The sequence below is a fragment of the Pristiophorus japonicus genome, chromosome 4 (assembly GCF_044704955.1).
Source record: "Pristiophorus japonicus isolate sPriJap1 chromosome 4, sPriJap1.hap1, whole genome shotgun sequence".
In the NCBI taxonomy this organism is placed as follows: domain Eukaryota; kingdom Metazoa; phylum Chordata; class Chondrichthyes; family Pristiophoridae; genus Pristiophorus; species Pristiophorus japonicus.
The window spans coordinates 82,049,707-82,065,601 of NC_091980.1; the positions used below are offsets into that span (position 1 = coordinate 82,049,707).

Genomic DNA, 15,895 nt, shown 5'->3' on the forward strand with positions numbered 1-15,895 from the left:
CAATAAAAAGATTTAGATAAAATTGTAAAACATTCAAAAACATTTAAAACTTGGAAAACTTTCAGAACTTTCAAAAATGTCAACAGTTTAAAACTTAATAAATTATTTTTAACAATTTACAATGAACACTAATAAAATTTTTAATCGAACAACAACATATTAAACACCAACACGAACATCAACAACATGTACAAAAATGACCAACACCCAACCCTTTAGTCACTCCCACCGCCTCTCTTCCCCCCACTTCCCGTTACACCCCCTTTCTTCTTCTCATTTTGCCTACCCCCAGACCGACCCTCACCCCTGCCCCTCCCCGCATTGGGACCAGGATGTTGTGCAGCACTGGATCCGGAGCGCTGCTGCCATTGTTGGTGGGAAGACAATGGCGGCGCCATGATTGGACTCACAGGAGCAGCTCGGGATGTGGAAGGCCCGGCTGGCTGCTATGGCACAGGGGGGCGCGCGGGGGGTATTTGCGTGCTATATCCTGAGACAATCAATTGCCGCATGGCATTGACTGGCTCAGTGTTTCGCTCCACCATGGCAATCAGCCTCGACATAGACTGCTCATGTCGGTCTGAAAGTCCCACGACATGCCCAGCTATCGCAGCCATGGCCTGGAGGAGCTCTCGACCCATCATCCTCGACAGTTCAATCATGTCCTGTTGAGCAGCCCCCTGTCTTGTAGCATTTCCTCTTTGCTGCATCAACCACCATTGATGCGGCATAGCGGCTTGAACACTAGGGGTGCATTGTTGCACACCACTTGGTCTCGCTTCTTCAGTATCATTTCCAAAGCTATAAAACTCCGACCCCGATGCAGAGGTATTCGTGCCCACAGGTGCAGAGACAAAGGTTGAAAGAATGGACTGCTCCTCCTCCTCCCACTCCAGTTGAAGTGGCTCAGACAGTGCCCCTTTGTCCTCTTTTTCCTCCTGTTCTTGGTCTCCCTGGGTGGCGGAGATGGAGGCGGGGGGGGCTCTCATGGAGGTGGGGGGTCTGAAGAAGTTTGAGGCGAGGGGTCTGGCAGAGGCTCTTTGGGAGCTAGATGTTGAAGCGGTGGCTACCTCAGTGTCATCCGAATTAGCATCTGCAAGTACAAAACATTTCAGTGGTTAGCAGCAGGGGAGGAGTCAAGGTGACATGAGTATCGTCACGTAGCACAGTCTTATTTCAAGGACCACCACTGCTGCATTACTACATTATATATAGCTGACAGACAATACATTAAAATGCATGACATTACATTACGTTACATTACATGATCCCAACATTACAGTACATTTCGTTATTTTGAGATGATATTACATGACTGCAACTTACCATAATGTGTAAAGGGATCAGCAGCATCGTGGGTGGTTGCACGGGTGTGCCCACCCACCAAGGCTAAGGCACGCTGCTCCAAGTCACTTATCTTCAGCACTTCTGGTGGGCCTCCTCCCGTGCACCGCTGCTTGGAGGCGTTGGTTGACAATATCTTCTGTAGAAATGAAAGTAGTAATTTTTAACCAATTTGTACATGCAACACACACACACACACACACACACACACACATACACACACAAATAGCCATCAAAACACTAGTCATTATTTTTATGTTCCATTAATCCCATTAAGAGGCATGCGGTTCTTGAGCAAGATTTCTAAGTACAGAACCATCTTCTTAGATCTCAAAAAAAATCATAAAAAGATCATTTATTCATTGATGGCAAATATGGTGTGACACTAAGCCTAGATTTACATTGTAAGTAGTAAGGGAGGGCATCAATAAAATCATTACTTACTCTGGCCCGGTCAAAACCTTCCCTGGTGGCCCAGTGGCCGAAGATTTAAAGTAACAGAATCTCTCCCCTTTAACGGAGGGGAGAGAGTGTGGTGACGTGCTGTGATGTCACCACTACTCCACCGCTGACAGGGGCAGAGTTCCTGTCTGACCGATTTTCAGCCACTCAGCCTGATTTTAAGTCTATGGCCCGCCCTCATTAAGAGTCATTTCCTGTGGGACTTTGAAAAAATTTCAAAGTCCTGAAAATAGCTCTTCTGATCACATCGGAGCTTCCAACGGTAAGTACCACTCTAAAAACCATAGGTGCACCAGCTTTCTGGCGCACCTGAATTTCGGCCCCTTTATGTATTTAAACATATTTAAATGATTGCCTGAAAACTGATTGCCTGCAGCCAGTCTCATTTAATATTTTTATTGGATAAAATATTGAATGGACCTGAGAATGCAATGCACTGATATAATGTTTGATGTTGTATATAGACATTTCCTATATTACAAAAGTGACTACAGTTCAAAGTATGTAATCATTCATGTAGCGTTTTGAGACTCCTGAGCTCTTTATAAATGCAAGTTCTTGCTTTATTATTTGAAATGCACAGGGAATAATTGGATAATTAGGGATGTGTGCAATAAAGGTACAGCAGTTATCATGGGCAACTTTAACCTAAATATTGATTGGGCTAACCAAATTGTTAGCAATGCAGTGGAGGAGGATTTCCTGGAGTGTATTAGGGATGGTTATCTCGACCAAAATTTCGAGGAACCAACTAGAGGGCTGGTCATCTTAGACTGGGTGAAGTGTAATGAGAAAGGACTAATTAGCAATCTTGCTGTGCGAGGCCCCTTGGGGAAGAGTGACCATAATATGGTAGAATTCTTTATTAAGATGGAGAGTGACACAGTTAATTCAGAGACTAGGGTCCTGAACTTAAGGAAAGGTAATTTCGATGGTATGAGATGTGAATTGGCTAGAATAGACTGGCGAATGATACTTAAAAGGTTGATGGTGGATAGGCAATGGCAAACAATTAAAGATCACATGGATGAACTTCAACAATTGTACATCCCTGTCTGGAGTTAAAATAAAACGAGGAAGGTGGCTCAACCGTGGCTAACAAGGGAAATTAAGAATAGTGTTAAATCTAAGGAAGAGACATATAAATTGGCCAGAAAAAGCAGCAAACCTGAGGACTGGGAGAATTTTATAATTCAGCAGAGGAGGGCAAAGGGTTTAATTAGGAGGGGGAAAATAGAGTATGAGAGGAAGCTTGCTGGGAACATAAAAACTGACTGCAAAAGCTTCTATAGATATGTGAAGCAAAAACGATTAGTAAAGACAAACGTAGGTCCCTTGCAGTCAGATTCAAGGGAATTTATAATGGGGAACAAAGAAATGGCAGACCAGTTGAACAAATACTTTGGTTCTGTCTTCACGAAGGAAGACACAAATAACGCTCCGGATATACTAGGGGACCGAGGGTCTAGTGAGAAGGAGGAACTGAAGGAAATCCTTATTAGTCTGGAAATTGTGTTCGTGAAATTGATGGGATTGAAGGCCGATAAATTCCCGGGGCTTGATAGTCTGCATCCCAGAGTATTTAAGGAAGTAGCTTTAGAAATAGTGGATGCATTGGTGATCATTTTCCAACAGTCTATCGACTCTGGATCAGTTCCTATGGACTGGTGGGTAGCTAATGTAACACCACTTTTTAAGAAAGGAGGGAAAGAGAAAACGGATAATTATAGATCGGTTAGCCTGACATCAGTAGTGGGGAAAATGTTGGAATCAATTATTAAAGATAAAATAGCAGCGCATTTGGAAAGCGGTGACAGGACCGGTCCAAGTCAGCATGGATTTATGAAAGGGAAATCATGCTTGACAAAGCTTCTAGAATCTTTTGAGGATGTAACTGGTAGAGTGGACAATGGAGAACAAGTGGATGTGGTGTATTTGGACTTTCAATAGGCTTTTGACAAGGTCCCACACAAGAGATTGCTGTGCAAAATTAAAGCACATGGTATTGGGAGTAATATGCTGACGTGGCTAGAGTACTGGTTGGCAGACAGGAAGCAGAGAGTCGGGATAAACGGGTCCTTTTCAGAATGACAGGCAGTGACTAGTGGGATGCTGCAGAATTCAGTGCTGAGACCCCAGCTATTTACAATATACATTAATGATTTAGCTGAAGGAATTGAGTGTAATATCTCCAAGTTTGCAGATGACACTAAGCTGGGTGGCAGTGTGAGCTGTGAGGAGGATGCTAAGAGGCTGCAGGGTAACTTGGACAGGTTAGGTGAGTGGGCAAATGCATGGCAGATGCAGTCTAATGTGGATCAATGTGAGGTTATCCACTTTGGGGGCAAAAACACGAAGGCAGAATATTATCTGAATGGTGGCAGATTAGGAAAAGGGGAGGTGCAAAGAGACCCTGGTGTCATGGTACATCAGTCATTGAAAGTTGGCATGCAGGTACAGCACACGGTGAAGAAGACAAATGGTATGTTGGCCTTCATAGCTAGGGGATTTGAGTATTGGAGCAGGGAGGTCTTACTGCAGTTGTACAGGGCCTTAGTGAGGCCTCACCTGGAATATTGTGTTCTGTTTTGGTCGCCTATTCTGAGGAAGGACGTTCTTGCTATTGAGGGAGTGCAGCGAAGATTCACCAGACTGATTCCCGGGATGGCAGGATTGACATATGAGGAGAGACTGGATCGACTGGGCCTGTATTCACTGGAGTTTAGAAGGATGAGAGGGGATCTCATAGAAACATATAAAATTCTGACGGGACTGAACAGGTTAGATGCAAGAAGAATGTTCCCGATGTTGTGGAAGTCCAGAACTAGGGGATATAGTCTAAGGATAAGGGGTAAGCCATTTAAGACTGAGATGAGGAGAAACTTCTTTACTCAGAGAATTGTTAACCTGTGGAATTCCCTACCGCAGAGAGTTGTTGATGCCAGTTCATTGAATATATTCAAGAGGGAGTTAGATATGGCCCTTATGGCTAAAGGGATCAATGGGTATGGAGAGAAAGCAGGAAAGGGGTACTGAGGTGAACGATCAGCCATGATCTTATTGAATGGTGGTGCAGGCTCAAAGGGCTGAATGACCTACTCCTGCACCTATTTTCTATATTTCTATGTATCTATAACAATGACCAATTTCTATTTATAAAATTAAGATCACCCTCAAGCTGGACACAGAAAAAATAGAATCTCTTGCATTCATCTCTCATAGAGGCAATCAGCATAACGTGAGCAAAGTTGATCTGGGGTTAAGGTTGGGGGAATTACATGAATTTGTTAGAAAGAATGTGCATTTATATGCACCTTTCATGACTTCAGGACATCCCAAAGTGCTTTACAGTCAATGAAGTACTTTTGAAGGATAGTCACTTGTAATTAGAACAGTGACTGCCCTCTAAAAAGTACTTCAAAGGCTATGAAGTGCTTTGGGGCGCCCTGAGGTCATGAAATAAGTTATATAAATGCAAGTCTTTCTTTCTTAGGAAAACAGGGCAGCCAAATTATGTAGCCAAGGCTGTTTACCTTTGATCCAGACAGATATTTTCATGCACACATCGCTTTAAAAGTCTATCTTTTTAACTCTGGGCATAACTCTTGCTATTTTTAAAAAAATGTTTGCAGAACAGTCACAGCCCATCACAGTGGGTTTTGTTGCAAAGAATGGTCCAAATTCTAAACATCAAAATTTAACCGTGAGATATTTTTTGAAACAGTTACCTAAAATACAATGTCAGTCGACAGCCAGATTGGTACGTGAAACCGATTGGAATATAAAGGACTGTTCTAGCTCAGAGTACAAGTAAAATCTGACATTACCTTTCTCTCTTCACTGCAATCAACCTGTTGGCCAATTGCTGAAAGATTTTGATGGATGAAATTAGCAAGTGTGCAGCAAGAATAAATCCAACTTCCTCCTATCTGTAGGAGTTTGGATGACAGATGATATGAAGATAGTGATGAAGATTGGAACTAGGAGAATGAATAGGCATGCAAATATACAAATGTAAAGTAGGCAAATCTGTGGTGAACAAAATAACAACTCTGACACTTTGAACACAATTCAGCCAACAGGTACAAATGGAAATCACATTCTTAAGCTGTGTTCATACTGGAAGTTGTTTTCACCCTGGGATGTGAAGCTAATTTAAATGTGCATAAAAAGCCTGTTAAAAAGAGATAGCTTTTCTATCCGTGTTCAAACTAACAAATTGCTTTCTACCACATTCCTGATTAAACTGTTTTGAAGCACAATTGGTGCTGGACAAGCACACTACTTTCCACTTCATTTCAACAAACACACATTTGATTGCGTTTTTCGAGGAGGTAACCAGGAGGGTCGATGAGGTCAGTGCGTATGATGTAGTGTAAATGGATTTTAGCAAAGCTTTTGATAAGGTCCCACATGACAGACTGGTCACAAAAGTAAAAACCCATGGGATCCAGGGCAAAGTGGCAAGTTGGATCCAAAATTGGCTCAGAGGCAGGAAGCAAAGGGTTGATGGGTGTTTTTGTGACTGGAAAGATATTTCCAGAGGGGTTCTGCAGGGCTCAGTGCTGAGTTCCTTGATTTTTATAGTATACATCAATGACTTGGACTTGAATGTTGGGGATATGATTAAGAAGTTTGCAGATGACACTAAAATAGGCTGTGTGATTGATGATGAAGAAGAAAGCTGCGGACTGCAGGAAGATATCAATGTACTGGTCAGGTGGGCAGAATAGTAGCAAATGGAATTCAATCTGGATAAGTGTGAGGTAATGCAAGTGGGGAAGTCTAACAAGGCAAGGGAATCCACATTAAATGGTAGGATACTGAGAAGCGTAGAGGAACAAAGGGACCTTGGAGAGCAGGTCCTCAGATCCCTGAAAGTAGCAAGCCAGGTAGATAAGGTGGTTAAGAAGACATATGGAATACTTGCCTTTATTAGTCGAGGCATGGAATACAAGAGCAAGAAAGTTATGTTTGAACTGTATAAAACACTGGTTCGGCTGCAGCTGGAGTGCTGTGTGCAGTTCTGGTCATCACATTACAGGAAAGGTGTGATTGCACTGGAAAGGGCACAGAGGAGATCTACAAGAATGTTGTCTGGACGATTCTTTGCTATGACGAAAGATTGGAAATGCTGGGTCTGTTTTCTTTGGAACAGAGGAGGTTGAGGGGAGATGTGATTAAGGTGTATAAAATTATGAGGGGGCTGGGTAGAGTCGATAGGAAAGACCTGTTCCCCTTGGCAGAAGGGTCAACACCAGGGGGGGTGGGGGCTGGGTCCGGGCAGTGGCCGACCAGGGTGGCCGAGCAGGGGAGAAGTCCTGAGGTAGGTCCCGAGGCAGGTGAGGTCCGGCGAGGTTCTGAGGTGGACAACGTAGGTCCCGAGGCGGGCGAGGTCGGTCCAAAGGCGGGCGAGGTCCCAAGGTGGCCACGGTAAGTCCCGAGGCGGGCGAGGTTCTGTGATACCCTGAAGTGGCCGAGGTCCGGTAAGGTCCCGAGGCAGGCAAGGTCTGGCAGCAGAGCAGGGGAGTCCAGCTGTGGGTCCAGATTTCGGAACATCTTCCAGATTCCGGACAACACCGCCATGGATCGGCCCGGTGTCCGGATTCCGGAACATTCCGAATTTCGGAACTCCAGATTTCAGACGCTCAACCTGTATTAGCGATGCTCCTGGATTTTTATGCATTTATATACATTTTGCACCTCCAAACATACACGCATAAATGCACAACAGTGAGAGAGCGGATTATTGAAATTTAAAATAAAACATACCTTTTTTTTGCTTTTAGCTCCAGTCAAACAAAGTGCTCAAACTATCATTATAACACAGCAACTATTGATGAGACCTGTAATCATTTAGCTGTACAAGTGTTTCACTGTAGCTTATTTGAAAGGGACAAGCAAACCAGAACTTTAATTATTGAAATCAGGTTGGTTAATAACAATCGGCAAACTAAGCTGAATTGGACAAATGTAGTTTACTTTGAGCTTTAGAATTCAGTTCACATGAACCCATAAAAAGAAAAGGCCACTTGGCCCATCAATGCTTTCCCTGTCCTGTACCAGTGTGCTCGAGTCTCATTTCATAATTTCTTGGGAGGGACAACATTCATTGTACAAATGCACCACTGTTGATGCACACACTCTCAATTAAAACATCTGCTGAAAATCATCAAACTAGAGATGGATAGCCGACACATGAACAAAACCAAAAATACAAAAGTCATGCCTGATAGCATGCACACTTTTCAGGTGAGACTTGTTATATTTAGTTTTGAAACTTAGGCTCTTTATTTATGTTCTACAGCTTTACTATTATTTATTGGTGTAATTTATGGTGTGTGTATATATGTATATATTTATGTATATATATTCTCAATCAACTCACTATGAGAAGTGCATTTACAAAATATCAGGTAGCCTAGTAACCTAATAACTAAACTTTCCTCTGTGTAATGGCAATTGGATGAATCTTAGAATCATACAGCACAGAAGGAAGCGTGTCTGTGCCAGCACTTTGAAAGAGCTATCCATTTTAGTCCCACATTACAGCTTTATCCCCCCAATCCTGCAAATTTCTCCTCTTCAAGTACATGTACAAATGCCTTTTATAAATTCTTATGGAATCTACTTCCACTACCTTTTTAGGTAATGCACACAAGCCGTGGTGTGAAAAAAATTCTCATTTTCCCTCTAGTTCTTTTGTCAAATATTTTAAATCTATGACCTTTGGTTACCAACCCACTTGCCCAAGGAGACAGTTTCTCATTATTTGCTCTATCAAAACCCCTCAATTTTGAATGCATCTGTTAAATCTGCTCTTAAACTTCTCTGCTCTAAGGTGCACAATCCCAGCTTCTCCAATCTCTCTATATAATTCCAAATCCCTCATCCCTGGTATCATCCTGGTAAACCTCCTCAGTACCCTCTCCAAAGCCTTGACAACCTATGTAAGTTACTACCATCCCTTTAACACAGTGTGGTTCTATTTTCAGAACAAATCTGTTTTGTGGTACTTTATCAAATGCCTTTTGAAAGTCTATACATACATCTACAGTACTACCTTCATCAAAGAACTCAATGAGGTTAGCCAGATACAATTTGTCTTTACCAATCTGCTCTGACTGTCCAGTATTAGCCCACGCTTCTCCATGTGAGAATTGATTATATCCTTGACAATGGTCACTCAGTAGTTTTTGCACCACTGACTTTAAACTGAATGGCCTGTAGTTACCAGGTTCATCTCACTCCCCTTTTTTGAACAGGGATGTAACATTTGCAATCCTCCAAGCCTTTGAATTTATCGGCGCGGATTTTAAAATGCCACTGATGGTATATGCACAATGTACACCGTCGCAAGTGCCCTGCAAGTTCCGAATTTCCACATGCGCTGTGCATGCATGAAAACCCAGAACTTGCAATCTGTCAAGTTTCTCCTTGTCAGATTGTACCTATCCACCACAAATTAATTTTGCTGGTGCAGAGTTGCCCAGCGATTGCCCACAAAATTCTTACACCTGGTAAAAGCAGGTGTAAGGCCTTCTTTCACCAGCGTAATGGTTAAAATAAATGTTAAAATAAAATGTTTTAAATGATTTAAACATTCACTTACATTTAAAATTAGTTTTGGTTATTTTTGTCCCGCTTAAAAATGTTTACATTTATTTTTCAAAAAATAACAATTTTATTTTAAATTATTAAATATTTTAAATTATTTTAATTAATTTTGAACCTGTGATTATTATTTTTATTTCAGTTTTGTTAAATGTTATTTATTAGGTGATTTCTGTTATGCTTATGGGGATTCCATACGTAAATGGAACATAGGAAGAGGAGCAGGCCAATCAGACCCTCGAGGCTGTTTCGCCATTCAATGAGTTCATGGCTGATCTGCAATCTAACTCCATATACCTGCCTTTGGCCCATATCCCTTAGTACTTTGGTGAACAAAAAGCTATCAATCTCCAATTTCAAAATTAACAATTGATACAGCATCAATTGCCGTTTGCAGAAGAACATCAGAACATAAGAAATAGGAGCAGAAGTAGGCCATACAGCCCCTCGAGCCTGCTCCGCCATTTATATGATCTTGGCTGATCCGATCATGGACTCAGGTCCACTTTCCTGCCCACTCCCCATAACCCCTTATTCCCTTATCATTTAAGAAACTGTCTATCTCTGTCTTAAATTTATTCAATGTCCCAGCTTCCACAGCTCTCTGAGGCAGTGAATTCTACAGATCCACAGCCCTCTGAGAAAATTAGTTTCTCCTCATCTCAGTTTTAAATCGACGGCCCCTTATTCAAAGATTATGTCGCCGAGTTCTAGTCTCCCCCATAAGTGGAAACATTTTCTCTGCATCCACCTTGTCAAGCCCCCTCATAATCTGATACGTTTCGATAAGATCACCTCTCAATGTTCTGAATTCCAGTGAGTAGAGGCCCAAACTACTCAACCTTTCCTCATAAATCAACCCCCTCATCTCCGGAATTAACCTGGTTAACCTTCTCTGAACTGCCTCCAAAGCAAGTATATCCTTTCGTAAATATGGAAACCAAAACTGCATGCAGTATTCCAGGTGTGGCCTCACCAATACCCTATATAACTGCAGCAAGACTTCCCTGCTTTTATACTCCATCTCCTTTGCAATAAAGGCCAAGATTCCATTGGCCTTCCTGATCACTTGCTGTACCTGCATACTAACCTTTTGTGTTTCATGCACAAGTACCCCCAGGTCCCGCTGTACTGCAGCACTTTGCAATCTTTCTTCATTTAAATAATAACTTGCTCTTTGATTTTTTTCTGCCAACGTGCATAACCTCACATTTTCCAACATTATACTCCATCTGCCAAATATTTGCCCACTCACTTAGCCTGTCTATGTCCTTTTGCAGATTTTTTGTGTCCTCCTCACACATTGCTTTTCCTCCCATGTTTGTATCATCAGCAAACTTGGCTACGTTATACTTGGTCCCTTCCTCCAAGTCATTAATATAGATTGTAAATAGTTGGGGTCCCAGCACTGATCCCTGCGGCACCCCACTAGTTACTGATTGCTAATCCGAGAATGAACCATTTATCCCGACTCTCTGTTTTCTGTTCATTAGCCTATCCTCTATCCATGCTAATATGTTACCCTCAACCCCGTGAACTTTTATCTCGTGCAGTAACCTTTTATGTGGCACCTTGTCACATGCCTTCTGGAAGTCCAAATACACCACATCCTTAATTTTAGATGAGGCTCACAAACTCCCATTAGCAATCTGGAATGTTCCAGATCACTGGTTATCGGCAGAAATCCCAATGGCTGTGGCTGCCAAGACCATGACGCCTTGGGCCCAAATTTCCCCATGAGTTGCACCGTTTGTTTTGGTGTAACTTGATTTTTCTGATGTATCTTTTTCATTGCAAATATGGCCATTTAATTTGCGCCAGTGTAAGTGAGTTAGTTAGGTTTTTGTTAGGTCAGTTTTTTTTTCAAAAGGGGGCGTTCCCAGCCACTTACACCAGTTATGTCAATTTGGCCAGAAAAAAGTTGTACTAACCTAACTTAGGGCAGCGTATGTGTCCACTTTTGTCTGCACAGAAAGACCTTACTTACAGTTAAGGAATTGGCGCAAGTAACATTTCAAGCACCACCAAGCACCAAACAAAGCACAAAAATTAATAACAATTCAATAAAAAATAAGAAGTGAACTAAAGAATTAAATTAACAAATTAACGTACTGAATCAAATCCTATCTTAAACTGAACTATGCAGCAGCTGGCCGTGCGGGAGTCCGTTCAGCCAGGGCAAGGTGCGGGACACCGGTAAGCCCTTCGGCCAGGGCAAGAATCAGGAGAACGCGGCATACCTGGGCTGCAGAAGGGAGGAGTATCAATGGAGAATGCGGCAGGCTGGTGGGGGTGTGCTGATGGTGGTGGGAGGGAGGGAGAAGGCTGAACTCTGCAGGCTTGGTGGGGCGGGGTGGTGGTGACGAGGAGGGATAGAGAAGTCACATGACTGGAAGGGGTAGAAAACAAAAGACCTTTGGGTTTCTTACCTTGTTTGGGGAGTGAGAAGAGCTGGGCTGTGTTGCCATTTTGCACCTTCTTTAACCTTTGAAAGTTTTAATTTTACTTTAAGGATGGGTGCATCAATCTCAATGCCGCGGATTATTCAATGGTTATGCGTCATTGTGCTACGTAGGAAAGAATTGATTCGAGCTCATCCCATCAGGAACATCAGAGCCCATAGGCTGCTGGGCAGGAGGCATTACACACCTCGGAGATTTCGAGTCAGGCATTCCTACCTGGACCTGAGTGAGACAAATTGTGTCAGAAGGCTGCGTTTCCGCAGAGAAGTTGTCCGTGAGATCTGTGAGTTGCTGAGACCACAGTTGTAGCTGAGAAGCAGCATGTGGACTGCCTTGTCTGTTGAAGTGAAGGTTAGGGCTGCACTTTCCTTCTATGCCTCGGGAACATTTCAAGGTACAACTGGAGATGTGTACTCCATCTCTCAAGGTGCAATACAGGTCTCCATTTGCCAGGTCACGGCTGCGTTGTATGCGTGGAGGAATGACTTCATCAAGTTCCCAATGACTGCACAAGCAATGCGTGACAGGGCTGTGGGCTTCTGCAGGATTGCTGGCTTCCCAAAGGTACAGGGCTGCATTGATTGTACCCACATCGCCTTGCGAGCACCTGTGGAGGATGCCGAGCAGTTCAGGAATAGAAAAGGCTTCCACTCCATTAATGTGCAGCTCGTGTGTGACGACAAGTATCGCATCATGTCAGTCAATGCAAGATACCCTGGTAGCACCCATGATGCGTTCATCCTATGCGACAGCGCTATATCTGACATGTTTGGGCAGCAATCAGAAGGGCAGAGCTGGCTACTGGGAGACAAAGGGTACGGCCTCGCCACCTGGCTCACGACGCCCCTACGCGTAACCCAGACGGAAGCTGACCATCAATACAACATGTCGCACATTAAGACACACAGCATCATAGAGAGGACCATTGGCATCTTGAAACAGTGTTTCTGATGCCTGGACCATTCTGGAGGCAACTTGCAATATTCCCCTGAGATGGTCGGTCACTTCACTGTTGTGTGCTGCATGCTGCATAAATTAGCCATCATGAGGCAGCAGCAGCTGATAGTTCAAGAAGACCCACCTGCGGTGAGAGTGCCTGATGATAATGATGTGGAAGATGCAGGTGACGAGCAGGAGGAGGAGGAGCTGGAGGAGGATGATGACGAGGATCAGGAGACCATGCAAGTGCCTGAGGCCGGAGCACGATGTCGGAGTAGGGCGGACCACCGTGCCCCTTTAACGATTGCTCGAGCCTTGTGCCAGCAGCTCATCCATGAACGCTTTACTGATGCCTGAGGGCTCAACAACAATTGTTCCGCTTTGATATGTTTATTTTTTGCAGCTGTTCCTAAATGTTGTGTTGCGTTAATGGAACATGATTCAATGTCAATGTAAAAAATATTTTATTGAAAATTTTAGAATGGACTTCATTTTAGTGTAATAAAATAATTTTTTTATCAAACTGTATTTTAATATGACTTTAAGATCACTTAAAATCTTTAAGGTCACTTTAGTCTTGTAAAATTACATCATTTACAAAACAATTTACATTAGAAAAAACTTGCACTGTAAGATCACTTAAAAACTTTAAGGTCACTTTAGACTTGTAAAGTTACATCACTTACAAAACAATTTACATTTGAAAACAGTTACAAGGGTAAAATCAACAACAACAACAACAACAAAAACAACAGCAGCAAAGAAAGGTTGCAACCATCTCAGATCCACATCTCGGTGAATGTGCACTGTTTCATGGAGGGGTGGTGATGGTGGTGGTGGTGGTAGTAGAGAGGGAGGGGGTTACGGCTTGGGTCTCTACAGAGACTAGTGCGGGGATTGCCGTGGGAGTGGCAGTGGATTGGCCTGGCTGTGTTCCCTTATTGCAGCAGCTAACTCCCTGATGGCCTGTGCCGTCGTTCCCGCTGCCTCTGAAATTTCCTCCCTCATGTCCTGTGTCATTATTGCTATTTCTGCCGTCAGTGCCGTTACCTCATCGCCCACCCCACCGATGGTGTTCACAAGTGATCGGATAAGCTCATTGGTCTCCACACCCAATGCCATCACCTGAGCCACATCTGTTGCACCCTCCATCTCTGGACAGCATGGTACATTTCTCCTTGGCCTTGCCCTGGGTCTGTCTCACAGAACCCCTCCAGTGGGAGACGCAGGCTCGGCCGGTGTGGCCATTGTCATGTTTGTAATCTCACATAACTGTAACCTTTATGTAACAACACTGTACACTGTATACACCTGAGAAATGCACACCTTGACCACAGGGGGTGAACTTGTGGGAGACACTCCTCACCTGGTCATCCAGGTATATAAAGGGAGGTCCCATGCAGGGTCATCACTTCTTGGTCCTGTGAATAATGGTACAGGTCACAGAGTGACCTTGTCTCCATTATGTGCCTCGTGTTGATTTGCTGTAGTATGTAAGGACACAACAGCCATGGGTGTTACAGGCTGCATTCCACCAGCACTGGGAGTCACAGGCTGGGACGGTGGGGCCCTGGGTGTGCCATACTGCATTCCAGAAGCATTGGGACCCGGAACCTCGGACGGTGGGGCATTGAGAGTTCCATACTGCATTCCAGCAGCAGTGGGAGGTGCAGGCTAGGATATTGGGGCACTGATTGTTCCATACTGCATTCCAGCAGCACTGGGAGGCACAGGCTGAGATATTGGGGCACTAAATGATCCATACTGCATTCCAGCAGCACTGGAATCCGCAACCTCTGGACTTTCGAAAGCATCCAATGTCGGACCAAAACTTAAACCATATGCAGGGACTGGGACGAGTTGAAACCACAGAATGTCGAACCAGACCCTAAAGCACGATGCAGGGACTGGGACGAGTTGAAACCACAGAATGTCAAAACAGACCCTAAACCACTATGCGGGGACTCGGGTGAGCTGAAAGCATGGAATGTTGAACCAGACCCTAAACCACTATGCAGGGACTAGGCCACGCTCAAACCACAGAATGATGAACCAGAAATCATGGAAGTGCTTGGCAACGCAAGTTCAAGATTCTCCCCTTCATACCTCTCCATGGCCACCCTCTCCCCCCTACAAAGTTGGTCGAGCTCGCCCGCGTCTGAATCTTCTTCTGTATCTTCAGGATTGGCATCAGGTTCTGCAAAATATAACAGAACAGTCAAATGGTTAGCAGCAGAGGAGGGGGCAGGATGGGTGGCAAGAGTAGGCTCACACGTAGCAGGCCAGGCAGCAGGTTGATTTGAAGGGCCACGAGTAATTTTCAGTACTTACCCGCTCCCTCGTGTGTGGGCCCAGCTTGTGCAATATTGATTGATTTCTCCAGCTAGGACCCATCAAAGCAATGACCCTCTGTTCCAAGGGTGTCAGTGGGTGCAGATTTGGCGGGCCTCCTCCTGTTCGAGTTCTTTCCCTTTTGTTGTGGGCCAATTTCTTCTGCAAAGATGAAAACATAACTTGTTAGAGAGGGTGTCTTTCTGCTGGGTGGAACATATACAGATGGTCACATTCACAGGTGCAATTCCATTGATAATTGAAAATATTACTTACACTAACTGCTTGACTAAGGTCCTGCCATTTCTTTTTACACTGCCTTTCACTTCTTGTGGTATTCACCACTGCACAGTAATCTTCTGCAACTTTGTTCCAGCGTTTATTAATTTCTTTGGGTGGCACTTTTGTGCGACCTCTGTTGCTCGCATCCAGCTCCTGCCATCTTTCCTCAATTACATTAACTACTATCTCCACTTCGTGATGCGTGAAATTCTTCGTTCTTGGCGCACGGTGTTGTGTTGCTCTATTGAATTGACACTCAGTGATTTTTCAAAACACAAATTCCTTATTTTGCTTGCAGCAATGAATGATTGTCACCTATGCAGCACTCCTTGTGGAAGTTTAGCAGCTGATTTCTTGCAGAGTACTCCAAACAGCACTCCTATAGTTTTCAAAACATCAATCAGACATCCAAAACTCAGTGAGAGGTTCTCCCTTTAAAAATGGCCGATTGCCAATGTTAA

General features: G+C 43.8%; 1 long non-coding RNA gene across 1 annotated transcript in view; it reads right to left on the minus strand.

The window, feature by feature from the left end:
- Nucleotides 1-321: 321 nt before the first annotated feature.
- LOC139262975 (uncharacterized) overlaps nt 322-15,895 on the minus strand; it is a 32,762-nt gene continuing 17,188 nt past the window's right edge. Inside the window, exons 3-4 of the long non-coding RNA XR_011593013.1 lie at nt 1,327-1,483; nt 322-1,093 (exon numbers count right to left, since the gene is read on the minus strand). This is a non-coding gene — a long non-coding RNA (uncharacterized lncRNA). The remainder of the gene's footprint in view (nt 1,094-1,326; nt 1,484-15,895) is intronic.